This window comes from Equus caballus, chromosome X, assembly GCF_041296265.1.
Source record: "Equus caballus isolate H_3958 breed thoroughbred chromosome X, TB-T2T, whole genome shotgun sequence".
NCBI lineage: Eukaryota > Metazoa > Chordata > Mammalia > Perissodactyla > Equidae > Equus > Equus caballus.
The window spans coordinates 44,726,453-44,739,234 of record NC_091715.1 but is presented as its reverse complement, the minus strand read 5'-3'; the positions used below and the strand labels follow the sequence as shown (position 1 = coordinate 44,739,234).

The 12,782-nt window shown below is 42.7% G+C and overlaps 1 protein-coding gene across 32 annotated transcripts in view; it reads right to left on the bottom strand.

The window, feature by feature from the left end:
* The window catches only part of HUWE1 (HECT, UBA and WWE domain containing E3 ubiquitin protein ligase 1), a 146,488-nt gene extending 134,145 nt beyond the window's left edge, over positions 1–12,343 (bottom strand). For 16 of the 32 annotated variants that reach the window (XM_023634500.2, XM_023634507.2, XM_014728912.3 and 13 more), the window contains exons 1-2: positions 9,466–9,799; positions 5,909–6,045 (exon numbers count right to left, since the gene is read on the bottom strand). The gene's annotated coding sequence lies outside the window, so the exon portion shown is untranslated. The other 16 variants (XM_023634501.2, XM_070257018.1, XM_070257024.1 and 13 more) reach the window with 11 other exon arrangements.
* Positions 12,344–12,782: the final 439 nt, after the last annotated feature.

Here is a 12,782-nt window from a genome sequence, read left to right as displayed (position 1 = left end):
AGTTCCAGACAGGTTTTGCTAACTGGCCACCACTTCACCACTCTGAGTGCCCATCTCCGAGCTGTTGGAAGGGTTAAATGAAATAGTATGTTAAAAGAAATCACCATCTACTGACCACCCACAGCATTCTACACCTTACATTTTCTCATTTAATCCCAGTAACTCCACAAGTAAGGTATTCTCAGATGAGGCAACCGATAGGTTAACTTGCCCAAAGTGACAGAACTATTAAATGACCAGAAAAAAATCTAAAAATTGAGCATTTATCCTGCCCTTCTTATATAAACTATATCACAGAATAACCTTATAAAATTATTCCAGCTAATATATGAAACAAATGAGTTAGAACATTACCATTTTGCAACTCCCAATGAATTAATGGACCTAAGCTTTGGGCAGCAATGGCTGTTAATATTAAAAAAAAAATCTAAGACATCATTACTACCTAACGAATGTTGTAAATGAACACACCACCACCAATGTTCTTGCCAAAGGAAATTAACCTGAATTTATAAAGCCTCTGGATTCAGCTGTCAATTTACAGGAAATACAGAGGATAGAAGAACATGTTGAAGTGTACTGAGTACGCAATCAGCAAAATTCAGTCCGTGGGAAACTCTACAGGTCAAACGTCCTGAGCTCTTCGAGAGATACAGTATAAGGAAAAGAAAAGGAAGGGATGCTATAGATATTGAAACAACAACTCAAGTTTTAAAAAAGGACAAAGTAAATTATACTGTCCAGAGACGCACACCTGGATGATAAAACCTTAACAGAATGAAAAGAAGTGATGATTATAAAGTCAGAATAGTAGGTACTTTCTGGAGGGAGGGAGGATACTGTGCTTGGGATGGGCACGTAGAAGGACTTCTAGGGTGACAGGCAAAGTTCTATTCCTTGACTTGGGTGGTGGTTACAAAAGTGTTTGCCTTAAAATAATTTATTAAACTATAAATTTGGTTTTGGGTGGTTTTCTTTATCTATATTCTATTTTTTATAATAAAAGGAAAACATTTTAATCCCATTAAAGCTGCTTACATATAGCATGATTCCATTCATATGAAATGCCCAGCCAGAATAGGCAAATCTATAGAGACATAAAGTACATTAGTGGTTGCCAAGCACTGGAGTCGTTGCCAAGTACTGGAGTGGTTGGGAGAGAGAAGAAGGGGAATGACTACTTACGGGTACTGGGTTTCCTTTAAGGGTGATGAAAATGTTCTAAAACTGATGTGAGAACGTTTGTACAACTGTGAACATACTAAAAACCATTTTACACTTTAAATGGGTGAATTGTATGGCATGTGAATTATATTTCAATAAAGCTGTTAAAAAAAGTCTAAGACACCCCAGTCAAATCAAGACACACTTAAAACAAAGACTAGGGTGGAGCCTGAGAATCTGCATTTCTGACACGTTCCCAGGTGATGCTGTTGATGCTGATCTGGGGACCACATTTTGAAAACCACTGCAACAAAGGATTTCAAAACTGCTTCTAGCTGAAGGCAATACTAAACAGCACTGAAGAATGAAGTGCTTTACTCAGGGACTGAGAAATTGGTCCAGAAAAAACCAATTAACATTCTGTGCCAAGCACTGTTCTATTCCAGTGGTTCCCTGACCATCACCATCAGCATCTCCTGGGAAGTCCTCGGAAATGCAAATTATCGGGCCCCTCCCAGACCTACAGAATCAGAAACTCTGGGGGTGGAGCCCAGCACTCAGTGTTTTAGCAAGCCCTCTAGGTAATTCTGATGTAAGCTGAAGTTTCAGAACCACTGTTCTAAGCACTTCATAAGCACTAACTCAGCTAAATTAAACTTCTCCCAAACACTATGAGGTACGTAACACTATTACTACCATTTTACAGATTAAGAACTGTGGCACAGCAGTTAAATAATTCGCACAAGATGACAAAGCTTGTAAGAAACAGTGAGAACTTGAACCCAGAGTCTGGCTCGAGTCTGTGTTCTTAATCACTGTGCTGAAAGGTCTTTCCACCTATAAGAACTCAAATGGCAGAATGCAATAATAAAGAATTAGCAGTGGAAGTTAAAAAAAAAAAAGAAAAAGCAAAGACCAGGAGAAATATGCCTCACTACAAAGACAAGCAAATAAGAAAATAATTACAGCAAATAATATAATCATTAAAGCAATCTTCCAAACGTGTTCCAAGACATAAGCAGTCACCAAATACAATATACCCAAGTATTCCCAGGGCAATTATCTCTGGTATCTAATTATAAGGACTTAAATAAAACCTGAGTTATGCAAAAGATGGTACCTAAGTTCAAGGCAATATGTTCACCCTTACCAATCTTTAAAATCTAAATGACTATACTAAAAGGTCATTCCAGAATAATTTCCATCTCCCTACTCCTAATCTCTTGTAGTTACTACTTAAAGATTACTAAAAAGGAAAAACTGTTTTCTTTCAACATCTAAGATTATACAATCAGAATCTCAGGGTTGAAAAAGAATTTTCACGTTCATCTACCCCAATCAGCAATCCAGACTGAATCAATCTGCAATACCAATCGCCATTTAATGACACATTCATAAGAAGTTAAAACAAACTCCAACCTTCCGTAAAATCACATCCTAGAATCAATCCATGTCATCCTTGTAATTTTCAAAGCTGAATGATTAAAAACTTTTTTAAGGGAACTAAAAGTTGAAAATGCACAGGTTAACAGCCCAAACAAAACTTACAGTTGTTTTACTCATAGAGAGCCACTCCCTCACTATTTGAAAGCATTTCTATAATCAGAAGACCAAGCTGGTCAACAAGTACATCAAGTTTTAGCAACTCAACCCGTATGACACATCAAATGAAAGGGCTTCCAAAGAATCTTCTGAGCTGAATTATCCCTGACATTAACATATAAACATCTGGTAACCAGTCATTGAGGAAACGAGTCAGAGAACAATACAGCAAAACACCCAGAGCCCAAGTGCTTATGACTATCCATCTTATGGATAGTGAGATCACTGTAAAGCAGCCTAATACGGTTACTGCCACACATCAGAGTTTACAACTTAATCTAACTGCAGGAGAGGTCACATAGAATGCAAAGGGCAAATATTTTCAAAGAAACCAAGTTTGGCATTTTAATAATACTTTGAACCCATGGTTGAAAACATACAACAAAAGAAAGAAAGAAAAAAAAAAAAACCCAAGAGCATTTCCAATGTAAACTTGTAGCTGTTAAGAACTCTGGACAGGGCTGGCCCCATGGCCGAGTGGTTAAGTTCGCGCGCTCTGCTGCAGGCGGCCCAGTGTTTCGTTGGTTCAAATCCTGGGCATGGACATGGCACTGCTCATCAAACCACACTGAGGCAGCATCCCATGTGCCACAACTAGAAGGACCCACAACAAAGAATATACAACTATGTACCGGGGGGCTTTGGGGAGAAAAAGGAAAAAATAAAATCTTAAAAAAAAAATAATAAAATAAACGTGTTTTAAAAAAAGAAAAAACAACTCTGAAAACAATTCAAATATTGAAATGCCTACTATGTGCAAAGCTCTGTCCCAAAAATCTACAGTTACCCTAGTTTCACAAACTCAGGATTAGAAGGTTTAAGCCACCTTGTTCAAACTTCCAAACTACAGAAAACTCAGGACAGGGGCAAATGTCTAATCACTATAAGCAATATGCTCAATTTTTTTTTTTTTAACAAATGGACTTCACTGTAATTCTCAAGAAATCACTTCTTTAATACTTAGTCCATTTTCAACTGGCAATCTGATTTCTCCATTAATGAACAAAGAACTGAAAAGCTTGAACTCATGATCCATAGCTCTGGAGATTCACTATCATATTTCATCTAAATATCTCAAAACGTCATTTATGACTGCTACCCTCTCTGATCCTCCAACTTGAAATCACTGTCATTTTAAAGGCAGGCACAAGTGGCTGTGTTCTGCCTCCATTTGTGAAGTCACAGCCTGGCTGGAGCCTATGTATCCAACTTCCATTCTCAGGTTTTGACTGTGGAAGGGACATATAGCAGATCCCAGGATAGCCAGTGTTGCACAAGGAAAGAAATAAACAGTTTGAAGGACTTTATGCTGAGGAAACATCACTTCCAGAAGAAATTTTTAAAAAAACCAACAGGAAAACTACAGTTGTGTATAATAGCTGAAAAGATGTAAGTGGAAGCTCTCAAAAATTGTTTAGTACTAAAAAAAAAAAAATTGTTTAGTACTGTCATTTCAAAAACTGTATTATAGCCAGAGGAACTCGTCACTAAGTCTTAACAGCTTAGAAGTTATGGGTCAGAGCAGCTGAGATATAACAAAAGAATAAAAAGCAACATTATAAAATAGCACAAAAATAACTAAATCACCTGAGGAAATTGAAACCATGATGAGAAACCCCAAAGGCACAATCAGATTATTATCTAGGAAACATTAGCTTCCTCGATAAAGAGGCCTATTTCTTCACGTGGAGCAGTAAGTAGGGCCAAGACATGGAAGTGAAGTCAGGTATCAATTAAATCAGACTCTGCCACAGAAAAAGGAAGCCAGGACTAGTTATTTTGGGATAGTGCCTAGGCCAGCAGTATCAACTCCAACTGGGATACAGGAGATTACCGCCATTGTTCCATTACAATGGGGTCCTCCAGGGTCTTTAACTTAGCAAGAATGGGTTAGATACCACTACTGGGATCTAATCACCAAACGTGGGGAAAACTACAGAAGAATTTCTTCAACAAATAAATTGGAAGAAAAAAGCAAAAGGGAGGGAACCTGCAGATTAAGATAGATTTAAGAGCTGCATCAATCCTCCTTTGTGATAAATGGACTTTCTTTGGATCTTGATTCAAACAAAGAGTAAAATTTGAACACTAGCTTCATATTTGATATTTTAAAAATATCACTGTTAATTCTTTTGAGTTGTGATAATGGTTCTGAGGTTTTATTTATTTATTTTTTTGAGGAAGACCAGCTCTGAGCTAACATCTGCCGCCAATCCTCCTCTTTTTGCTGAGGAAGCCTGGCCCTGAGCTAACATCCGTGCCCATCTTCCTCTACTTTGTATGTGGGACGCCTGCCACAGCATGGCTTGCCAAGCGGTGCCATGTCCGCACCCGGGATCCGAGCCAGTGAACCCTGGGCCGCCAAAGTGGAATGTGCACACTTAACCGCTGCGCCACCAGGCCGACCCATGAGGTTTTATGTTTAAAGAGCCCTTATCTTGAGGCAGGCCACATGGCCAAGTGGTTAAGTTGGTGCGCTCCGCTTGGGCGGCCCAGGATTTCGCCAGATCGAATCCTGGGTGCGGACAGGGCACCGCTCTCATCAAGCCATGCTGAGGCGGCATCCCACATGCCACAACTAGAAGGACCCACAACTACGTACTGGGGGGCTTTGGGGAGAAAAAAGAAAAAGAAAATCTTAAAAAAAAAAGGCGCCCTTATCTTCTAGAGTGCAAATTTTTTTGCAAATAAAAATAATATGACAGCAGGGGTTTACTTCAAAATAATCTGGGGTGGGGGCAGTGGGTAGAAATACAGATGAAACTGAATGGCCTCAAGTTGGTAACTGTTAAAGCTGGTGGTGGGCACACGGGGATGATTATACTATCCAATTTTTGTGTGCCTGAAATTCTTCTTTTAAATTTCTTTAAAAAAGAATCAGTTAGACATAATATCTTACAATTTTATTGTTTGAAGGATGCTTAAGGTGATTTAAAAAATCATGTACAGACAGAATTCATTTAAACTGTTTACTTTAGTAATGAGCTCCACTTAAACACAAGCAGCAGCCAGTGCCACATCAGATCCAGACAATGGAAGAAACCAAAGTACCTCACTTACAGAATGGAAACACATACACTCCCAACCATCTCCATTCCAAGAAGTAAAATACAGTTACTCACAAAGATCTACAAAAACTAACCTAAAATCACAGCCAATCATACTCATCCTGGTGGGAAATCCCAACACTGCTCCAATAGCTTCCTGAACCTTCCTGACCAAGTTGGTCTGCTGGTTCTTCTGGAGCACTAACACACTCAGGTCAGACTACTGGAGGACCTACAAAAAAAAAGTGTGGGGGGGAGAGATACACATTTATTAGGGTATAGGGAAGTTAACCATTACATTGATGTTCAAACATAATCATAGTTATTATTTCTTAAGCAATAGCCCTCACATGTCAATTTGAATTTTCTAGGACCTGTTTTGAGCAGTAACAAGAATTCAGAACCAACAGCTAAAACAATTCTTCTAATCATACATTTAAGACACCAACAATGAAAATTCAACTCAGTTCTAAACTCAAATTACAGAGGATAGTGATTATTTTACAGACAATTTTATATCTTCGCTGTAAATTGATACTAAGGCAATGTTAAATTCATTATTTTTTGTGAAAAAAACTGCACACATAAAAAATTATTTTTCACCTTCATACATGCTTTTTGGCCATACCGGGAGATAAACAAACACCCTGGAAACTCAGGTTGAACTTTGCCACTGAACCTCAAAGTTTTCAACTGGTGTTGCCACTCCTTACTGTCAGAGATCTACCTAAAATAAACCAAACCTTTTAGGTCATACCTAGATTATCATTTCCAGATTTATTCTAGTTCTGAATGAGAAGAGTCAAATTGAGGTTTAGTTAATTTCTGATCACTGCCTTACCTATTGTAAAGAGAACCAAGGCAGAATCTCAAAACAGAAAGTGATGGCCTGTCCTCCAATGAAAAAGGAGGAAAATTCTATTACCTTCAAAGCACTTCAAACTAAATAAAGCAAACCCTAAAGCTCAAACTAGTATCCACATAAGTTAATTACCAGATGGTTACCCATGGTAAATTTTTAATCCTATGTAAACGTTTCAGCATCATATTCCTACTTCAAACCCCATCATCCAGCCAAGGTAATCAGAAAAAAACATTCACTTTAATATTGGTCTAAATGGAAATACTAACAATAAAGAAAACTACCTCCAAATTGAATAGTCATTTTTACTTAAAGAATGTTGGAAAATATAAAATGATAAAAACACAATATGAAATAGTGTATTAAAGAATTGGTAGTAATTTCCTTTGGAAGAGAAGCTTGGTATCCCAAACACCTTTTCTAAACTTTCTCAGATAGGAATTATCCTGCTCAGGTGAGGCCAAATAGCAGATCCCCACAGTGATCTGAGAGATCAAAAAAAGAAGATAGGGGAAAATCAGTATGAACACTTGAAAACTAGCTAGCAGAAGTTCCCTTTATTACTGTGAAAAGCATGACACCAAATATCATTACTTTCCTAGGGTGAATGACAGGACAGACTGCCTTTGAAGGAGTGGAAGGAGGGAGTAGGCAAGGGATGAGGCACCCCTTCCAAAAGGCGAACACCTGGGAGTGGTTCTTGACAGGAACATTATGGCTGGTGGTCATTCCAGGATAATGATTTTTGCACTAAAATACCTACACTGGTAGAAGGTTAATACAAGTGAGAATTACATTCAAACATCACGAACCATTGGAGATAAAAGAGTTTGGCAGATGAGGAGGAAAAAAATACAAAAATGATAGAACTGACCTAGAAATATACTAAAAATTTACAGTTAAAGGAACAAAAATCTTATTCTTTCCCAGAGCATTTAAACTACCATATGACACAGATGTATCTGCCAACTTATTCTAACACCAAGAAAAAGTAACCACAACTTATTGTGTGTCTACCATAAGCGAGGCACTCTACAAATTATCTAACTGTAACAACTCTAAGCGCTACTATCCCCATTATAGATGAAAAAAATGAGAATCCGAAAAGTAATTTGCCCAAGGTCAGCAACTTCAATGTGAACCCAAACCACACAGAATTTCCACCATACCAGGCTGCCTCCCTTGATTGGAGAATGTTGGTGCCTGCTCAATCTACAAAACATTGGGCCTAAGATAAAACAATGCTGAACATCTAATCTAAAAAAGAAACAGATGATAGGGAATTAACTGTCTATAACAATGGCGGAATGGCAGAGGGAGAAAAAAGCAGAAAACGGCAATAATTGAGGGACAGAAGATAATCTATCAAAGCTACTTTATTTTCTAGCACATTGCAGGGGGATGTAGTGGAGCTTAACAGGAGGGTATCTTCTCTCTAGGGGATTCAGCTCCTGGAAAAACAGCATGGGGAGGGGAGAATAGAAGGATTAAGAAGTGAGAAGCATGTAAGAGGTGGTTAGCAGCAAAGACAGATGTCCATAGACCAAGAGGCCACAAGAACTCGGAGCAAGGCAGAGAAAAGGGGCGGTTCCCGAGCTTGCACCGGGGATGATGGGGGGACTGAAGACAAAAAGTTGGTTTACCCAAGGGTTATCCTCCACAGCCTTTTTCAGGGGTTTTTTTTTGGGGGGGGGGGGGAGGGCAGGGTGTTATGAGGAAGCGAAGGCTAAAGGACCCAGAATGAAGAGGTCACGCAGACCGCAATCATCCAACCACCAACCCATTCATTGTTCCGCCTAAGAGTAGTCGAGTAGTAGGCAGAGTTGGAGAAATCAGTACCCTGTGCTCGGATCAGGGTCATACAAGCGTGAAGATCCAAGGAAACGGAAGGCTACTATGGCTCCATCCACAAAGATGGAGTAAATGCAGGGAACGGGAAAGGCTCTATTCAACGCCTGCGTCAAAGGGGACCAATAGAAGAGGGAGACCAGACGGGCTAGGGGACCCGAGCTAAGCTGTTCCTCAGTAGGACTGGGGAGGGGGTGACGGGAAAAAGCTTTGACTCGTCCTCTTAAACATGAACCTCAAATGTCCATGTAAATAAGGAAGACTCAATGGGACGATAAAATTACGAGAGAAAGCGGAGGAGTACGTCAGAGACAGAAAAGCTTGACCCCCCCCCCAAACCGTAGTTCAAAGACCATGGGAGTTGGGGAAGTAGAGTCCACCTCAACTCAAGAAAAAATAGGGGATTCATTCGGGTCGCCGCAGGGATGGACAACAGAGGCGGGCCCGCAAAAAGACAGGAGGGAGAGAACCAGCCGTCTTAGATTAGTCCTCTCCCCCACCGCCCAATCTAACCCCCAACCCCACTCCCCAACGAAGTCCAGAGTCCCCGCTCCTACCCGTCCCAACGTGCCCACTGCGGCGGCGACAACGAAGGCGTTGACGGATTGGCGGGGCAAAGGCGGGCCCACACGCGGCTGAGGCCCGGGAAATGGTGTCGCCTCAACCGACTAGAGACGGAGTGGTTTTCGCCTCAGGTTCGGTTTATCAGCACCTCAGCATTTCGCCAATCGTCACCTCCTTAACGTCGGGTACCTGAGAGGCGTCACAAACGCGAACAGCCAACACCTCAGTCCCGGGTGCTGGCCAGACAGACATCAGCTTCCGCCGCCATCTTAACATCAAGCGGACCGACCCTAGTCACTGCCCCCCCCACCCTCGAGCTACCTCCGCCACTGCCAACGGATCCCACGAGGACGTGACCCTGCTCCCGCGAGAACTCACCGGGTAAGAACACAACGAGCCGAAAACGTTGCCGCTGCCGCCACCTCCGCGGCAGCTGCAGTCCGTAACCGAACCGCGGGGGCCTCCGCGCGATCCCGCGAGAACCTCTACCGGACGGGAAAAGTCTGAGCCCAGCCCTTCCCAGACCCCTCCTCCCACCAAAGCCGAAGTCGCTAGGGCTCGGCTCTCACCCTACGCGAAGCGAAAAGCAAATGACGCACAACCTCACGAAGCAGCGAGGGGCGGAGCCAATCTGCCGCCGCCGGGTCCCGCATGCGCCGTGAGAACTATCGCGATAATACGTTTTAGTCTCTGTGAGACCTTCGAATTCGCCGCAGGATGCCACCCGCACCTCGCCTTTAGGAAACACGAGATCTCGCGAGAGCTGGTGCACGCTCCTAAAAAGGAGAGAGGCGGGGCCTCATGAAAATGACTGGGAGTTTTTAGGGGGAAGGGAGGAACCTCTCGTCCTGCAGGGATCTCGCCTACCACGAGGTTTCCTACCCACTGCGGAGCTGACTGCCAAACCTCGCGATGACACAGCTCAGCGCCAAATCTCGGCCATGTCCTGAAAACTGCCTCCGCCCCCGATCTAAGGTGTCTAGAGCCTAGCGCTTGAAGAAAATTTAAAAAGTCAACCTGTTTATTCTCACGCTTCCGGGCAGGGCTGTACCAATTAGCCAAACTCCTTTCTGGAAGAGGAGCAATGGGTCCCCCATTGTTACCTGCCTCCAGGAATCACATATTATCCCGGACTAACACATAAAAGAAGCTCAATTTCACAATAAGCACGCAAATGCAAATAAAAACAATGACATAACATTTTTTGCCCATTAGATAGGTAAAGAAATTTAAAAGACCGATGATATCCAGACTCCTTCCCTCGCCGCACTGCAGGCTAACTGAATCCATCTTATCTAACTACAGGCTCATATCGTTAGTTCTAGCTCCAAAGCCACTAATTTTAACTCCTGAGGCTTTACCTTGGCATAACCAAAAGATCCAATAAAGTGGTTTTCTCCAAACAAAGGAGTCTGCCCTCAAAGGAAAATTCAAGCTTCCAAGAGGGGGTTGTTGTGCGTGCTTGAAGCTTTTAATATGGCAGTTTTTCCACGTCTAGCCAACAATGTTTCCCCAGTAAATCCTCGGATCCAATCTGGCTCGGGATTTGTGGACTTCTGTATTCTAATACATTGTTCTGTCTGTTCTAATTTAAATATTGTTTCTTTAAAGTACATTATAATAGCCGGTGGTACAAATACTCCCATCTTATCTTTTAAAATATTTTCTTGGTTATTCTTAACCATCTTTTTTCCGGATGAACTTTAGAATCATATTAAGTTCCAAAAACTTGGTAAATTTATTGAAATTGCATCAATTGTATAAATCAACATAGGAAAAATGGACATCATTACAAAATTGAGCCTTCTTATGCAGAAGCATGGTATCTCTTCTCCATGTACGCAAATGTTCTTTTATTATATTCCTCAAATAAAGTTTTGTAGTTTACTTCTAGGTATTTTGATTCGTTTTTCTTGCTGTTGCGAATGGGTTTTTTTTAGTAATAAATTTTCGAATGCTTATTCCTTATAGATAAGAAGACTATTGACATTTGCCTATTTACTTTTGTAATCGGACAAATAAAAAATATGTTCAATTTCTCTAGTAATCAGGGAAATGCAAATGAAAACGACATACCATTTTTGCCCTTTAAATTGGCCAAAATTACAGATTGATATTAATTCGCGTTGGCACAACTGTGGAAAAAAGGGCACTCATACAACATTGCAGAGTGTAAATTAGTATAGCTTTTTGGGAAGGCAATTTGGACAAATCCATCAAAATTCAAAATGCATATGCACTTTGACCCAGCGACTACTCTTCTAAGAATTTCTCCTACAGAAATATACATGGGCATGAAACATACATATGCAAACCCATTCATTATAGCATTGCTTGTAATAGCCCCCTCGCCCCCGCAAAGGGAAACAAGCTAATGTACATCAATCGGGAATTGGGTTAAATAAACTGTAGTACAATCATACAATGCAGCTGTTTATAAACGAGATAAATTTAGATCCCCTGTATAGGGAGATCTACAAGACAAACTGTTAAGTTTTTAAAAAGCAATTAGCCGAAATGAATATGTGTGTGTGTGTGTGTGTGTGTGTAGTATCATTTAGACACCAAAACATACATATACAACGTCTAGTAGTTACCTGCGAAGCCTGCCTGCCCGCCCCTCACCTTCCCCCTCCTCTGAGGCCGCCTTCCCGGATCGGTGAGAGAAACGCCTAAGGCCTGGCCTCTACTCCCTTTCTAGGGCCACTTGGCCACGGCTAATGCCGGTACCTCGCATCCCCACTGTCGGCCGCTCTCTCACCGCGCTGCTGGCCACTGCCCCGTTGCCCCCGAAAGATGCGGCTAGCTCTCCGCGGGCGCCGGCCGAGGCCTGGGGGAGGGGAGAGAAGGCGGGATTGAGGGAGGGCTGGAGCAGGCCGCCGGGCCCCTTCAACAGCCTCTCCAGCAGGCTCCCCAAGGCCACCACCTCCGCGCCTCCGCGCAGGGTCCCGTGGGAACAACCCCCTGCGAGGAGCTGAGGACGGCCGCGCGAGCAGAGCTCGCCCCCCAGCCTAGGAGAAAATGCTCACCTCGGGGGCAATAGCTCCGCGGGACCCGCAGGAGCGTGCCGGGTCCGCGGGCCTGCTTCAGCCCTGCTCCCCTCGCTCGCCCTCCGCCGAAAACCTCCCCCTCTGGCTCTCACACTCGATCTGAGGCTCCACCCTCCGCTCGAGAAGCCCCGCCCCTGCCCCTTGGGAGGACGCTCCCTCAGCGGTGAAGCGGGGTCCCCTTTAGGGGACTGCGCTTGAGCTACTCCTGGCCCAGCAAACCTAAGCACAGAAGATAGTAGGGTCGCTAAGGAATTGGGATTTGATTCGAGGCATTTTGGAAGCCGCTGAAGGGTGACGTGATTTGATTTGTTTTACGTTTAAAATTAACAATCTCTTTAGCTACCTTGCAAAGAATGAGGGTCAAGAGGGCAAGCGGGGACACGGTGTGGAGGGCAGCAGACGACCAGGGCGCGACCACAGTGAGTTTAGACGGGCAAACCCTTAGACTTGCTTCAGGCACATAGTAAACCCTCAATAAACGTTTTCTTTTTCTCTTTGGTATTATCTGGGGTGGCAGTGCGATTGGCAAAGAACTTAGAGAGGATCTGCATCTGTGAATGCATAGGGATAAGAAGGATCTGGTAAGAGATATCCCTAACTATTAACCGTGCTTCGTCTGGGGTGAAGAATGAGATTGGAGGGTGA